The following is a 13,989-nucleotide window of genomic DNA, read 5'->3' as shown; positions in this document are numbered from 1 at the left end:
TCACTTAATTTTTCATTTAAATATTTCACCTGCATTCTGGGTAATATTTTTCAGATGTATTTTTAAGCTAGCTGTACCTAATTTAATTTTTTTTCTAGAATTTCTACTTGTCTTTTTTAATTTGCCTACCATTTTCCTTTTAAAAATAATATTTTATTATTTTTTTAAATCTTATTTTCTATTCCTTTCTTTATCTCCTTGGAGAATTAAACATACTCATTTTAAGACTATATTCTGTTTACTGTACTCTGAAATTCCTTTGGTGTAATTTCTCTTGTGTGTTTCTTTGGATTTTCTTTCATTTGGTTCCCTTTTGGCATGATAGGTTTTGTGTGTGAGCACATTTTGGCTTGGATGATGCTACATGGGTATCCTATGTGTGCCCTAAGTTGTGTTGAATTTCAGCAGGAGTGATGTATAAGTGCCTTTTGGGAACCCTAGGGAAGACAACAGACTCAGACCAGTGTTTGCTCAAGTTCTGGGCTTGGAATTTCCATATTCTTTGGTAATGTAGGAAATCGGGTCCTATGGGTGATATAAGCTCAAGGATGCAGAGTTGGTTGGTGTACTATCTTTTTCTTGATGGCCTTGGATGGACCCTATTCCTGCTTGCCTTGAGGAAACTTGATTGGTATGGTGTACTGGAATCAATGCTGTATGGTGCCTTGCACAAAATAGGTACCAAACAAATGCTTGTTGAATGAAAGTTTACAGAATTAGGCTTCATCAACATAACTTTTATAGGCCAAAACCCCTTAGAATTTACTGGGTTTAGTTGTTTCTTATGTTTACTTACATTCTATGTGTCCTTAAAAAATTGTGTTTGTTTATATAAAAGCTTCTTGATAACAATTATATCTTTTATTAAATTATTTTCAAATTAAAAAAATATCGAAGCTGAAAACGACACTACAAATTAAAGTTTACAGACCTTTCTGTTCTCTTCTTCTTACCCATTCCCATCCCTTTAAAAACAATTTACAAGTTTTCAGAACCATGAAGTTTTCTATAATTCAAATGTGTAGCATTGTTTTATACAAATTACTTAAAATCAAGCCTGATCTTAAGTTTGAAAATAAATAGTCTGGCAAAATAACCTGAACATCTTCAACATTTTTAATAATCGTCTGCTGAAACTTATAAAGGAACAAGATAGTTTTGCAAAGGGAAATTAAACACAGAAACTTATTTTTATTGAGGGTAACCTTGATAATGTTTCAATATAATTATGGCTGCTAGTACAGGGCATAGGTAAAAAGTAGCTGAAAAGAAAAAAGCCAGTATAACTACAGAAAATTTAACTAGTTTATTGTTTTAAAGATTTTCATTAAAATGTATCTAGCATACAATATTATATTAGTTTCAGGTGTATACCATAGTTATTCAACATTTATATACCTAAAGAAGTGATTACCATAAGTTCAGCAACCATCTGACACTGTACTATGCTATCACAATATTATTAACTATATTCCCTATGCTGTACATTACATCCCCACAACTTGTTTGTTTTATACCTGGATAGATATACCATGTTTCCCCAAAAATAAGACCTAGCCAGACCATCAGCTCTAATGTGTCTTTTGGAGCAAAAATTAATATAAGACCGGGTATTGTATTGTATTGCATTGCATTGCATTGCATTGCATTGCATTGCATTGCATTGCATTGCATTGCATTGCATTGCATTGTATTGTGCTATATTATACCAGGTCTTATAGTAAAATAAGATTGGTCTTATATTAGTTTTTGCTCCAAAAGACGCATTAGAGCTGATGGTCTGGCTAGGTCTTATTTTCGGGGAAACACAGTATAAACCTCATTCCCCTTCACCTTTCCACCCCTTTTTAAAATTCTCAATTACAGTTGACATTCAATATTGTTTTGTATTAGTTTTAAATATATAGCATTGTGGTTAGATATTTGTATAATTTAGGAAGTAATCCCCCTAACTAGTCTAGTACTCACCTGGCACTATACATAGTTATTACAATATTATTGACTATATTCCCTATGCTTTACTTCACATCCCATGACTATTTTGTAATTAACAATTTGTACTTTTTAATGCTTTCATCTTTTCCACCCTATTCCCCAACCCCCTCCCATCTATCACCCCAATAAATCTAGTATCCATTTAACAGCACACATAGTTATTACAATATTATTGATGACATTCCTTATGCTATACCCTACATCCCCATGACTACTTTGTAACAACGAATTTGTACTTCTTAATCCCTTCCCCCTTTTCACCCATTCCCAATCCCCCTCCTGTCTGGCAACCATCAATGTGTTCTTGGTATCTATGAACTCTTTCTGTTTTGTTTATTTTGCTATTTAGATTCCACATATAAGCAAAATCACATTGCATCTGTCTTTCACTATCTGACATACTTCACTCAGCACAATACCCTCCAGGTGTTGTGCTGCTGTAGATGGCAACAACCCATTCCCTTCCATGGCCAAGCAATATTCCATTTTGTATGTGTACCACCTCCTCTTTATCCATTCATCCATCAATGGACACCCAGGCTGCCTTCACATCTTGACCACTGTAAACAATGATGTAATGAACATATGGATGCATACGTCCCCTAAAAATAATGTTTTGGGTTTCTTTGGATAATTACCCAGAAGTGGGATTATTGGGTCCTTCTTTGTCACTTGTTATAGCCTTTGTTTTAAAGTCTATTTTGTCTGGCATAAGTATTTCTACCACAGCTCTTGTTTGTTTCCATTTTCATAAAATATCTTTTCCCCATCCCTTGACTTTCAGTCTGTGTGTCTTTGGATGTGAGGTGAGTTTCTTGTAGGTAGCATATGTAAGGGTCTTGTTGTCTATCCATTCGGTGACCCTGTCTTTTGATTGGAACATTTAATCTATGTATATTTAAAGTAATTGTTGATAGATATGTAGTTATTGCCCTTTTTATTTATTTATTTATTTATTTATTTATTTATTTATTTATTTATTTATTTATTTTCTTAAAGAAGTCCCTCTAAGATTACTTGTAATAGTGGTTTCATGGTGAGGAATTTCTTAAGCTTTTTCTTCTCTGGGAAGCTCTTTATCTATCCTTTGATTCTAAATGATAGCTTTACTGGGTAGAGTTATCTTGGTTGTAGGTCCTTGCTTTTCATACCTTTGAATATTTTCAGCCAAACCCTTTTGGCCTGCAAAGTTTATGTTGAGAAATCAGCTTATAGTCTTATGGGAGCTCCCTTGTAGGTTACTAACTGTGTACTCTTGCTGCTTTTAAGATTCTATCTTTGTCTTATAACTTTTGACATTTTAATTATGATATATCTTGGTGTAGGCCTCTTTGGGTTCATCTTGTTTGGGACTCTTTGTGCTTTCTGGGTTTGTATGTCTATTTCTTTCATCAGGTAAGGGAAGATTTCCATCATTATTTCTTCAAATAGGTTTTCAATTCCTTGCTGTTTCTTTTCTCCTTCTGTCACCTCTGTGATGTGAATGTTGGTACACTTGATGTTGTCCCAGAGGCCCCTTAAACTATCCTCATTTTTTTAAAAATTATTTTTGCTGTTCTCATTGGGTGTTTTCTGCTATCTTATCTTATAAATCTCTGATTTGATCCTCTACTTCCTCTAATCTACTGTGGATTCCCTCTAATCATTTTTCATTTCAGTTATTGTATTCTTTATTTTTGATTGGTTCTTTTTTATGTTTTCTATCTCCATTTTAATGTTTTCTATCTCTTTGTTGAAGTTCTCCCTGAGATCTTTGAGCATCCTTATAACTAATGTTTGGAACTCTGCATCTGGTAGATTGCTTGTCCCCATTTTGTTTAGTTCTTTTTCTGGAGCTTTGCTCAGTTCTTTTAATTGGGACTTATTTCTTTGTCTCCCCATTTTGGCCATCTCCCTATGTATTAGGTAAGGCTGCTATGTCTTTCGGTCTTAGTAGAATGACCTTATATAATAGATTTCCTGTGTGACCCAGTCATGCAGTCTCCTTGATCACCAGAGCAGGTGCTCCAGGCATGTCCCTTGTGTGGATTACACGTGCCCTCCTATTTGTATTTGAGACTTGATTGCTACCTGCACATCAGTGGGAGGGGTTGACCTTCAGGCTGATTTTTTATGAGGACTGGCTGTAACTACAGTGGAAGAGTTGTGGTGTAGGGGCTGACTCTCCATAGCAGAGTTTGCTTTAGTGGAGTGTTGGTGGCTACGCAGTCTGCCCATTGGGGATGATGCTATTCTTAGAGGTAGCTGGGTGATGCTCCAGCTCAGTCCAGAGCTGGTCACTAGGACTGCAAGCCCCAGCACTTCCTGGAAGGGGACCTGCAGTCCAAGATCAGCTACAGTCTGTGCTTTACCGGGGCTACCTGGCATGAGCCACAAAGCAATCCACAGATGACCACCACCCATGCTTGGAAGTGTCTTGAGAGGCCAAGCTGTGAACCATAGCCAACTATAGCTAGTGCTGGGCTTAGGGCTGTTCAGCCAGAGGTAGGGGACATGCCAAAGTCAAATGCTGCTTTTTGGGTTTTGTGAACCTTTGAGAGATTTTAGGAAAGTCTATAGCATGAGCCAAAGCAGACTGTTTATACAGAAAAGCCATTGGAAGCAGCCTGGGTATGCCTGAAAGTTGGGTGGGGTGGGGTCTTGAAATCACTAGGGCAGGGCAGATGAAAGCTGATAGCCAGTTTGATGGAGACTCAGGTATGGGTCTGCCTGTGTCTGCACGCAGGGAGGGACAGGGCTCAACAAAGAAACAATGGCTTCACCAGCTCCTCTGTCTGAGGGGAAGCTGCCCCTCTAGTCCTCACTCTGAAGCTAGACAATTCAGCTCCTCCCTATGGCTCCTCTCTGGCACCTTTTGAGCTATTGCCCCAGTGCTGGAGCTCAGAGTGAGTGCTGAGTAAGTCCATACACAGGCCCTTTAATAGGAGCACCTGAAAGTGCAACTGTCCGTCCCTATCACTCAGTCACAATCTCTGCTGGCTTTTATAGTCAGAAATTATGGGGACTTCTTTCCTAGCACTGAAACGCTGGCCTGGAGAGGGACTGGGACCCCTTGCTCCTCAGGGGGGAACCTCCACTGCTGAGATATCCCTCTCAATTTTTAATCGTAACACGAGGGTGTGGGACCAGCCTGTTTTGTATCTCAGCTGCTCCTACTAGTCTCAAGGTGGATTCTTCTGTTTGTCTATAGTTGTAGGGCTTTGGAGTAGCTAGACTTCAGGAGATTCTCAATAATGGTCATTCTGTGGTTTAATTGTATTATAATTGATGTGGTCCTGAGAGGAGGTAAGCACAGAGTTTTGCTACTTGACAATCTTGACCAGAAATTTAATTAGTCTAGTAATGCAGCTGTTCCACTGCTCTCTTTAAGCTTGTAGCATTTGCATTCTGATATACAAGCTCACAAAACAAGTAAGCACTTAGTTTTGAGTCCCACTCTTGACAGTGTAAAAATATAACAGCCTTTGTCTTTAAAGAGTATTAACAACCTTTTTTTTTTTTTTTTTTTTTTTGTTAGCTGTGTTGTTATTAAGCAAATATGCCATTAACTGTTTATTTTTACTGGGTTCTGCTAGATATAGGTCATTGACTGTACATCAGACAGCTAAGGGGTAAAGAGGAAAGATGGAGTTTGGCAATATAAGAACTAAAATCCTGCCTTAGTTTTGCTGGTTAAAAGCTGTAAGAGCTTGGGTGTTAAAGTTCTTTATTACGTTTCTTTCTCTCATGAAAAATTGGCATAATAAGGTCTCTGCCACAGAGTTATGGTAAGGATTAGATGAGATAATTGGCAAACTCTAAAGCATTGGTTACTTCTCTGAACTTGGATGACTACGCCTATCATAGCACTTATTTATTTATTTATTTTTTTAGTTCTCCTCAGTTAGGCTGAATATTGTGAAGAATTGGGATGAAATATTTTAGTTTTCTTGTAAAACTAAATATTTTAGTTTTTTGTGTCTCCTAGCAATAGATCTAGGTGAATAATTATGGGACATTTGCTATTTACATCATTCTACATTTTTATAAATATCATTCTACATTTATCTTATATTATAGCTGGCTTGTTTAGTGCAACATTCCAGGCTGTCCTGCTCTTATGAATTCTCCATCTGACCATCAATGCTATTCATTATCTTGCCATTCTTTATGGTACTGGGAGATTCAATATTCATGCCACTTTAGTCTCTATTCAAATAATTAACAGAAAATGTTGAATATGATGGATCCTATGTTAGAATTCTAGAGCTGGTCAGTAGTATCCTAGCACCTAATGTCTTGTTATTCTCGTTTAAAATTTTCAGTTATAGTTGACATTCAATATTATATTAGTTTCAGGTGTACAGCATAGTGGTTAGACATTTAGATAACTTACAAAGTGATCTCCCAATAAATCTAGTACCCACCTGACCCCACATATAGTTATTACAATATTATTGACTATATTCTTTAAGCTGTGCTTTACATTTCCATGACTATTTTGTAACTGCCAATTTGTGTTTCTTAACACGTTGCATACGGATCACGAGAATCTTCACGAGGGATTTAAACCCCGCCGTATGCAACGTGTTAATTCTTTCACCTTTTTCACCCAGACCCCAAACCCCCAACCCCCTCCCATCTGGAAACCATTAGTGTATTCTCTGTATTTACGAGTTTGTTTGTGTATTATTTGTTTATTTTGCTTTTTAGACTCCACATATAAGTAAAATCATATGGTGTTTGTCTTTCTCTGTTTGACCTATTTCACTTAGCATAATACCTTCTAGGTCCATCCATATTGTTGCAAATGGTAAGATTCATTCTTTTCATGACCAAGTGATATTCTATGTCATATATATATATATACCACTTCTTTATACATTTATCTTCTGATTGGAGCATTTAATACATTTATATTTAAAGTAATTATTGATTGGTATGTAATTATTCCACTTTGTTTTTTTTTCCTGATTGTTTTTGTAGTTCTCTGTTCCTTTCTTATTGTCTTGCTGTCTTCTCTTGTATATTGATGACTTTCTGTAGTGTTATGTTTGGATTCCTTTTTCTTTATTTCTTATATATATCTCCTGCAGATTTTTGGTTTTTGGTTACGATGGGCTTCATGTATACCAAACTATGTTTATAACAGTCTAATTTAAGTTGATGGTTGCTTAAGTTTGAACACATTCTAAAATCACTACCGTTTTTACTTACTCCTTCCATGTTTATGTCTTTTTCATGTTTTACTTCCTTTGTGTGTATGTATTTGTGTGTATCCCTTAATTTACTGTTGTAATTACATATGGTCTTCCTATTTTTGTCTTCTAATCTTAGTACTAGCTTTAGTGTTCTTCGATCCATGGCTCTTATTATGTGTTTGCCTTTGTTAGTAAGATTTTTTTTTCTTTGTTATGTTTCTTTATTCATATTTTCAGTTTTTTCTTCTTTTCATCCTTAAAGAAATTCCTTTAACGTTTCTTGTAACACTGGTTAGGTAGTGATAAACTCCTTTAGCTTTTTCTTGTCTGGGAAGCTCTTTATCTGTCCTTTGAGTCTAAATGATAGCTTTGCTGGGTAGAGTAATCTTGGTTGTAGGTCTTGCTTTTCATCACTTTGAATATTTCATGCCAATCACTTCTGGCCTGTAAATTTTCTGTTGAGAATTCAGCTGATAATCTTCGGGGAGCTCCCTTGTAAGTAACTAACTGTTTTTCATTTGCTGCTTTTGAGATTCTCTCTTTTTCTCTAACCTTTGGCATTTTAATTATATTGTGTAATGGTGTGAGACTTTTGGGGCTCAATTTGTTTGGGACTCTCTGCACTTCCTGGACTTGTATATTCATTTCCTTTGCCAGGTCAGGAAAGTTTTCAGTCATTATTTCTTCAAGTAGTTTTTCAATTACTTGCTCTTTCTCTTTGCCTTTTAGTATACCAAATGATGCAAATGTTGTTACACTTGATATTGTCCCAGAAGTCCCTTAAACTGTCCTCATTTTTTTTTTTTTTTTTGAGTTTTTTTCCTGTCCTTATTGGGTGTTTTTGGCTTCTTTGTCTTCCAAATTGCTGATTCAAGCCTTTATGTCATCTAATCTGCTATTGCTTCCATACAATGTATTCTTAATTTCTGACTGGTTCTTTTTAATATTTTCTATCTCCTTTTTTTAATGCATTTCATATTTTTGTTGAAGTTCTCCCTGAGATCATCTATTCTTCCTCTAAGTTCATTGAACATCCTTATACAGTATTTTTAAGTCTCTGTCAGGCAGATTGCTTGTCTCCATTTTGTTTAGTTTTTTTCTGGAGTTTTCTCCTTTAATTTAGGACATGTTTCTTTGTCTCTTCATTTTGACTGCTTCCCTGTGTTTGTTTCTATATATCAGGTAGATGTACTACATCTCCAGTCTTGGCAGAGTGGCCTTATGTAGTAGGTATCTCATAGGGCCCAGTGGCTGAGTCTCCCTTTTTGCTGGGTGCTCTGGAGTTGTTCGTTTTACGAGTTGTCTATGCTTTCTTGTTGTAGTTGAGCCTTGATGGCTGTTGGCACATTAATGGGTGTGATTGACCTTCATGCTGTCTGGCTGTGACTATAGTGGACGTGCTATTGCGTGGGGGCTGATCGCATGGGGCAGTATATGCTTTAGCAGGGTTCTAATGCTTGCTGAGTCCATCCTTTGGGTGTGTCATTTGTGGAGATAATTGGGTAGTGTTCTGTTGTGGTCTGAAGCTGGCCACCAGGTGTGTTGGTTTGGGGGCCTATGGGGAGGGGCTCTGGTGCAAGCCAAGGTCAGCCACTGCTGATATCTGGCCCAAGGCCACCTGGTAGGAGATGCAAGGTGATCTATTTTTGGTAGCTACCTGTGCTGAGGTTGGAAGTACCTAGGAGAGGCTATGCTGTGAACCGAGGTCAGCTATCACTAGGGCTGGGGGTTGCTTAGAAAGACGTACAGGGCATGTCAGGCCTGCCACTGCTTGTTTGGGGTTTGTGAATCTTTGATAGTTTTTTTGCAAGTCTGCAGTGTGGGCCCAGGATGGCTTGTGTGGATTAGCCTCTGAAAGAGGTTTCAGCTGGGTGCAAATTGGGTGGGGCAGGATGTCAGAGAATCACCAGGATGGGGACACTCAGATTTGGTGCCTGCCTGTACCTGCAGGCTGTGTGGATGAAGGACTCAACGAGGGAACAATGGTTCCCCTGGCACCAGAGAGAACTGCCCTCCCAGCCCTCACACTGACGCCAGACAATTCGGTTCCTTCCCATAGGTCTCTGGTGCTTTTTGTGTTGTTTTCCCTTCTCTGGAGCTCAGAGTGCTTGAATTTGTTGGTGAGTAAGTCTGTGTGTTGTCCCTTTGAGAGATCCCCCTGGGGTTCCAGCAGTCCTCTGTCTCACTGCATGCAATCTCCACTGATTTTCACAGCTAGCTGTTGTGGGGACTCCTCTTCCTGGCACTGGTGCTCTGGGCTAGGGAGCCCTGCGGGGCTGGGATTCCTCACTTCTCAGTGGGAACCTCTGCAGCTGAGATATCCCTCCAGTTTCTTAACTGCTACACGTGGGTGTGAGAACAGCCCATTTTGGGTCTCTACCCCTCCTACTAGTCTCAATGTGGCTTCCTCTTTATATTCTTACTTATAGGAGTACTGTTCAGCTAGTCTTCAGGTAGTTCTCAAGGGTGATTGTTCTATAAGTTTGTTGTGATGTTGTTGTGGTCATGGGAGGAGGTGAGCACAGCATTTACCTACTCTGCCATCTTGATGGGAAGTACCATCTTTATCCTGGTTTTTTTTGTTTTTTTTTTTTTTTTCATAAAACACCAAAATAAAGCCATGTTCGCCAAATAGCTCAGTTGCAGATAAAATTTAAGTATAAGATTCCATCTACTGTCTTACATCTTCTCCCTCACAAATGTTTTACATAATTTCTTCATTGAAAGCAATGTGAAGTAATCTTTTATGGAAACTTTTGTTAACTATTAGTCTGATACTTTCATCATTGAACATCCAACAAATAATTCAGAGGTTAAGTGGGTTAAATACATTTTATTTTTTAATGAGAAATATAAAAACATTGTTACTTTCCATTGGTTACACCAGAACCCCTGCATTAATAATTACAAAGCAAAATTTCTATTTGACATTGCTCCAAGAAAAAGTATTCCATTATTTGTAGTGAAGAAATATATAATCGCATCTTCTGGAATCTCATAATACATGATTTAAAGTTGACTGTAGAAAACTAACCATTAATAATTAACATTAACTGAATCCATACATGTGCCAGCTGTTTTTCTAGGTGATATATATATATATATATATATATATATATATATATATATATTATATAACATATATGTATATAAATTAATATATTTTTTCTTCAGAACAACTCTATGAAGGAAATATTATTATTTATCTGGTTTACAGATAAGACTCTGAATCACAGACAGGTCAAATAACTTGTATAGGGTTAAACAGTTATAAGTTGTAAGGCTTACTGGCTTCTAGAAAATTCTCAAGTATACACTCATTGCCACAAATTCTAACTACTGTCCTATCCTAACATATGGTCATATCCTTCTTAAAAAGGATCATCATACCTTTCATTCTAATACACCCAAATCTCTTTCTGTGTGTATCTTTGGATGGATGGGCAGATATCCTGGGCTTAAGAGTACAAATGATGGAATTTCTGGTGGGTGGAGAAGAAAAAAATTATGATCTCTGCCCATCTTGTAATCTAATTTGTTTCTGATAGGCTTAGAAAGGAATTGGGGATGAAAAAAGGCCTATCATTATCTTCTTTATTACAGTCATCATCATTATCTTCATTGTGATAGGAAGTGTTCTATCCCTTTTTTAGTATCCCTCTTGGTCCACAAATAAGTACTTGGCTGTCTTGATTGTATTAGGAAGATAATATGGGTATTTACCTTCACTACCACCTACACCCAGCTTCACTCCTTCTTCCCTGGGGAGGGGTGAATCATATGCCTCGAGGATGGCTGAACTCAATGGAGAGTCCCATGGGACCTGCCCTTCTTTAGTTTGAGATCTTGTCTGTTTTGTGCCCTAATCTTGTTGCTATTCAGAAGGTGAATTTATTAGCCATGGTTTCTACATGCTGTCTCTGGGTGGGTAACACTATTTTAGGGTTAGAGGAATGTAGAATTCCTTTTGTTCAAGGTTCTAAGCTGAAATTCTAAACCCCAAAGTAATGGTGGTACTATGACCCATTTGACTCCTCTTTCAGTGATGAATATTTATTGAGTACCTGCTATGTGCCATATAATATATACTCTAGGTGCTGGGAATTCCACAGTGAAGAAAACTGGCAGTGACCTTGCTGACAAAAAACTTCTGTTCTAATCAGAGGAGACAGAGAAACAAAAAATAATATAAAATGTCAGATAGTGATGAAGGATAGGAAAAAAATAAAGTCAGTGAAGGAGAAGAGAGGGTATACAGTGTGAGGGGGATGTTGCTATTTCATATGGAGTGGTCAAGGAAAACCTCTGTGATCATGTGACATTTCAGCAGAGTGAGGAAATGAAATGTGTGGCTACCCAATGTAAGTATTTTCTATGTAGAGGGAAAAACATGCTCAAAGGCTTTGAGGCATGCTTGTTGACATTTTTTTTTTTTTTTTTTTTTTAAGAAATACAGGGAGAACAGTGTGGCTTAAGCAGAGTAAAGGAAATGGGAAAATATAGGCGATAAGTTTAGAGAGGATGTAGGAAATAGTTCATTTCAATCCTCAAAAGCCAAGGTAAAGAATTTGAATTTTCCTTTGTGACGGATGGGAAATCAGAGGATTTTGAGCAGTAGAATAATATGAACTGACTTGTGCTTTAAAAAGATGGTTCTGAATTTCATATGAAATAGAGACTCTCTGGAGAAACTATGGACATAGGGAAAGCGGTTAGGTGGAAAGTGGCAAGTGTAATCGTACAGTTGAGAGATGAATATAGCCTAATTCGGGGAGTTAGCAGTGGAGGTGGTAAGACTTGCTGTGTCCTGGATGTACAAGGTGTGACCAGAAAATACACTGAATGTTTAAATTAAAAAAAAATTATTACAGTAAAAGATACATTGCCATTAATCCCCTCAAAATACTCCCCCTTGCTTCGAACACACTTATCCCATCATTCTTGGCACTTTCTGTAGCAGTTCTGGAAGTCCTCTTTCATGAGTCTCTTTGGTTGCGCTGTTGTTGCTGCCTTGATGTCCTGAATGGATTAAAAATGTTTACCTTTCATGGTCATTTTGACTGTGGGGAAGAGCCAGAAATTGCATGGTGCCAGATTCATTGAATAAGGTGGATGACGACAGACTGTAATGTTTTTATTTGACAGAAATGGCTGTACCAGAAGTCATGTGTGACACAGAGCCTTTCCATTGTGATCAAAATATACAGTGAATGCTGCTGCCGAGTGCCATCCAGTGGAAAAACATGGATCTTCAATATGGAAAGTGGTGCATCAAATCTTAACAGTGTGTGGCAACTTTCAACTTTGGGTGCAGTGAGTCGGGTGTGAGCTACGGTTGAGAGAAGGTATGTTTAAAATGTGCTATAAATTACCCTGTGTCATGACAATGCTCCATGTCACACATTGCTTCTGGTATATAGTAATTTCTGTCAAATAAAAATATTACTGTGTGTCCTCATCCACTTTATTCACCGGATCTGGTACTTTGTGTCTGGCTCTTCCCCAAAGTCAAAATGATTCAGGGCATCAAGGCTGCCACAACAGCACAACTGAAGATGTTCACCAAAGAGAACTTCCAGAACTGCTTCAGAAAGTGGCAAGAATGAAAAGATAAGTGTGTTTGAAGCGAGGGGGAGTATTTTGAGGGGGATTAATAGCAATGTGTCTTCTACTGTAATAATTTTTTTTAATTTAAATATTCACTGTATTGTTTGATCACACCTCGTATTTTCAAGCTAGAGGCAACACAATTTGCTGTTGGATTGAATAGGGGATTTGATATTATCCATGTGGTAGTTTATTCATAAAGTAGTTCTTAATAAAATTTATTTTTATTTTTAAAATTTAAATATATACAAACTGAATAGTAAAATGAACTCCTACATAACCCTTACCTAGATTCCACACTATCAATATTTTGACACATTTGCTTTAATTATCTCCTTTTGAATCATTTTTAAGTGATGAGTTATTTTAAAGCCATCTAGACATTATAAAATTTCACCCAGGTATACTTCAGTATGTATCTCTAAATTTGATGGACATGTTCTTGCATAATGCTATCATCAAATGCTAATAAAATTAGTACAAATAATTCCTCAGTATCAACAAGTACCAAGATGACATTCAAATTTATTTAAATGGTTTTTTCCTTAATTGAGATAAAGTTTACTTGGAATGAAACACTCTAATTATTTAAAAAAATGGTATACATACCTGTAAAATCAATACCCTTATCAAAAATACAGAATATTTCCATCACCCTAGAAACTTATGTTGTATACATTTCTTTAGGGTATACAAGGTAATGAATCCCATTTTTCTAGGCAACCAGTGTTCGGATTCTCATCAACGTAAATTAACTTTTCCTCTTGGTGAATTTCATAGAAATAAAATCATATGTATTCTTTTATGTTTGGCTTATTTCTTCAACATGCTATTTTTCAGATTCTTCTACATTGTTTACATATATCACTAGTCCATTCTATTTTTTTATTTCTGGGTATTATTCCATTTCACAAACATAGAATAGAAACTATTAAAATCTTTCCATACTTTAAATTATTTTCCATAGTTTCCCAGTAACACATGTACCACACTTTGAAAGTCATTGCTCAGTGTTGCCTCCTTTGGACCACCTTAATCATGGACAGTATCCAGAAATGTCACAAGTGAAATAGGCATAGAGGTTGATTTGTTAAACATCACCATACTGGATATTATGAAAAATACAAAGATGAGTGATATATGATTCTCAAGCTTCTTACATACTCCTGGGGAAACAGACATGTAAGTAATCATTTACGACAGAAAG

At 36.9% G+C, this 13,989-nt stretch overlaps 1 long non-coding RNA gene across 1 annotated transcript in view; it reads left to right on the top strand.

The window, feature by feature from the left end:
• Nucleotides 1-12,938, top strand: part of LOC109452868 (uncharacterized) — a 92,585-nt gene extending 79,647 nt beyond the window's left edge. Inside the window, exon 7 of the long non-coding RNA XR_016022467.1 lies at nt 12,321-12,938. This is a non-coding gene — a long non-coding RNA (uncharacterized LOC109452868). The remainder of the gene's footprint in view (nt 1-12,320) is intronic.
• The last annotated feature ends 1,051 nt before the right edge of the window (nt 12,939-13,989 follow it).

This window comes from Rhinolophus sinicus, chromosome 1 (assembly GCF_057876585.1).
Source record: "Rhinolophus sinicus isolate RSI-liver-muscle chromosome 1, RSI-T2T, whole genome shotgun sequence".
NCBI lineage: Eukaryota > Metazoa > Chordata > Mammalia > Chiroptera > Rhinolophidae > Rhinolophus > Rhinolophus sinicus.
Note: the sequence above shows the minus strand (reverse complement) of the source record. Positions and strands in the feature narration are given on the sequence as shown.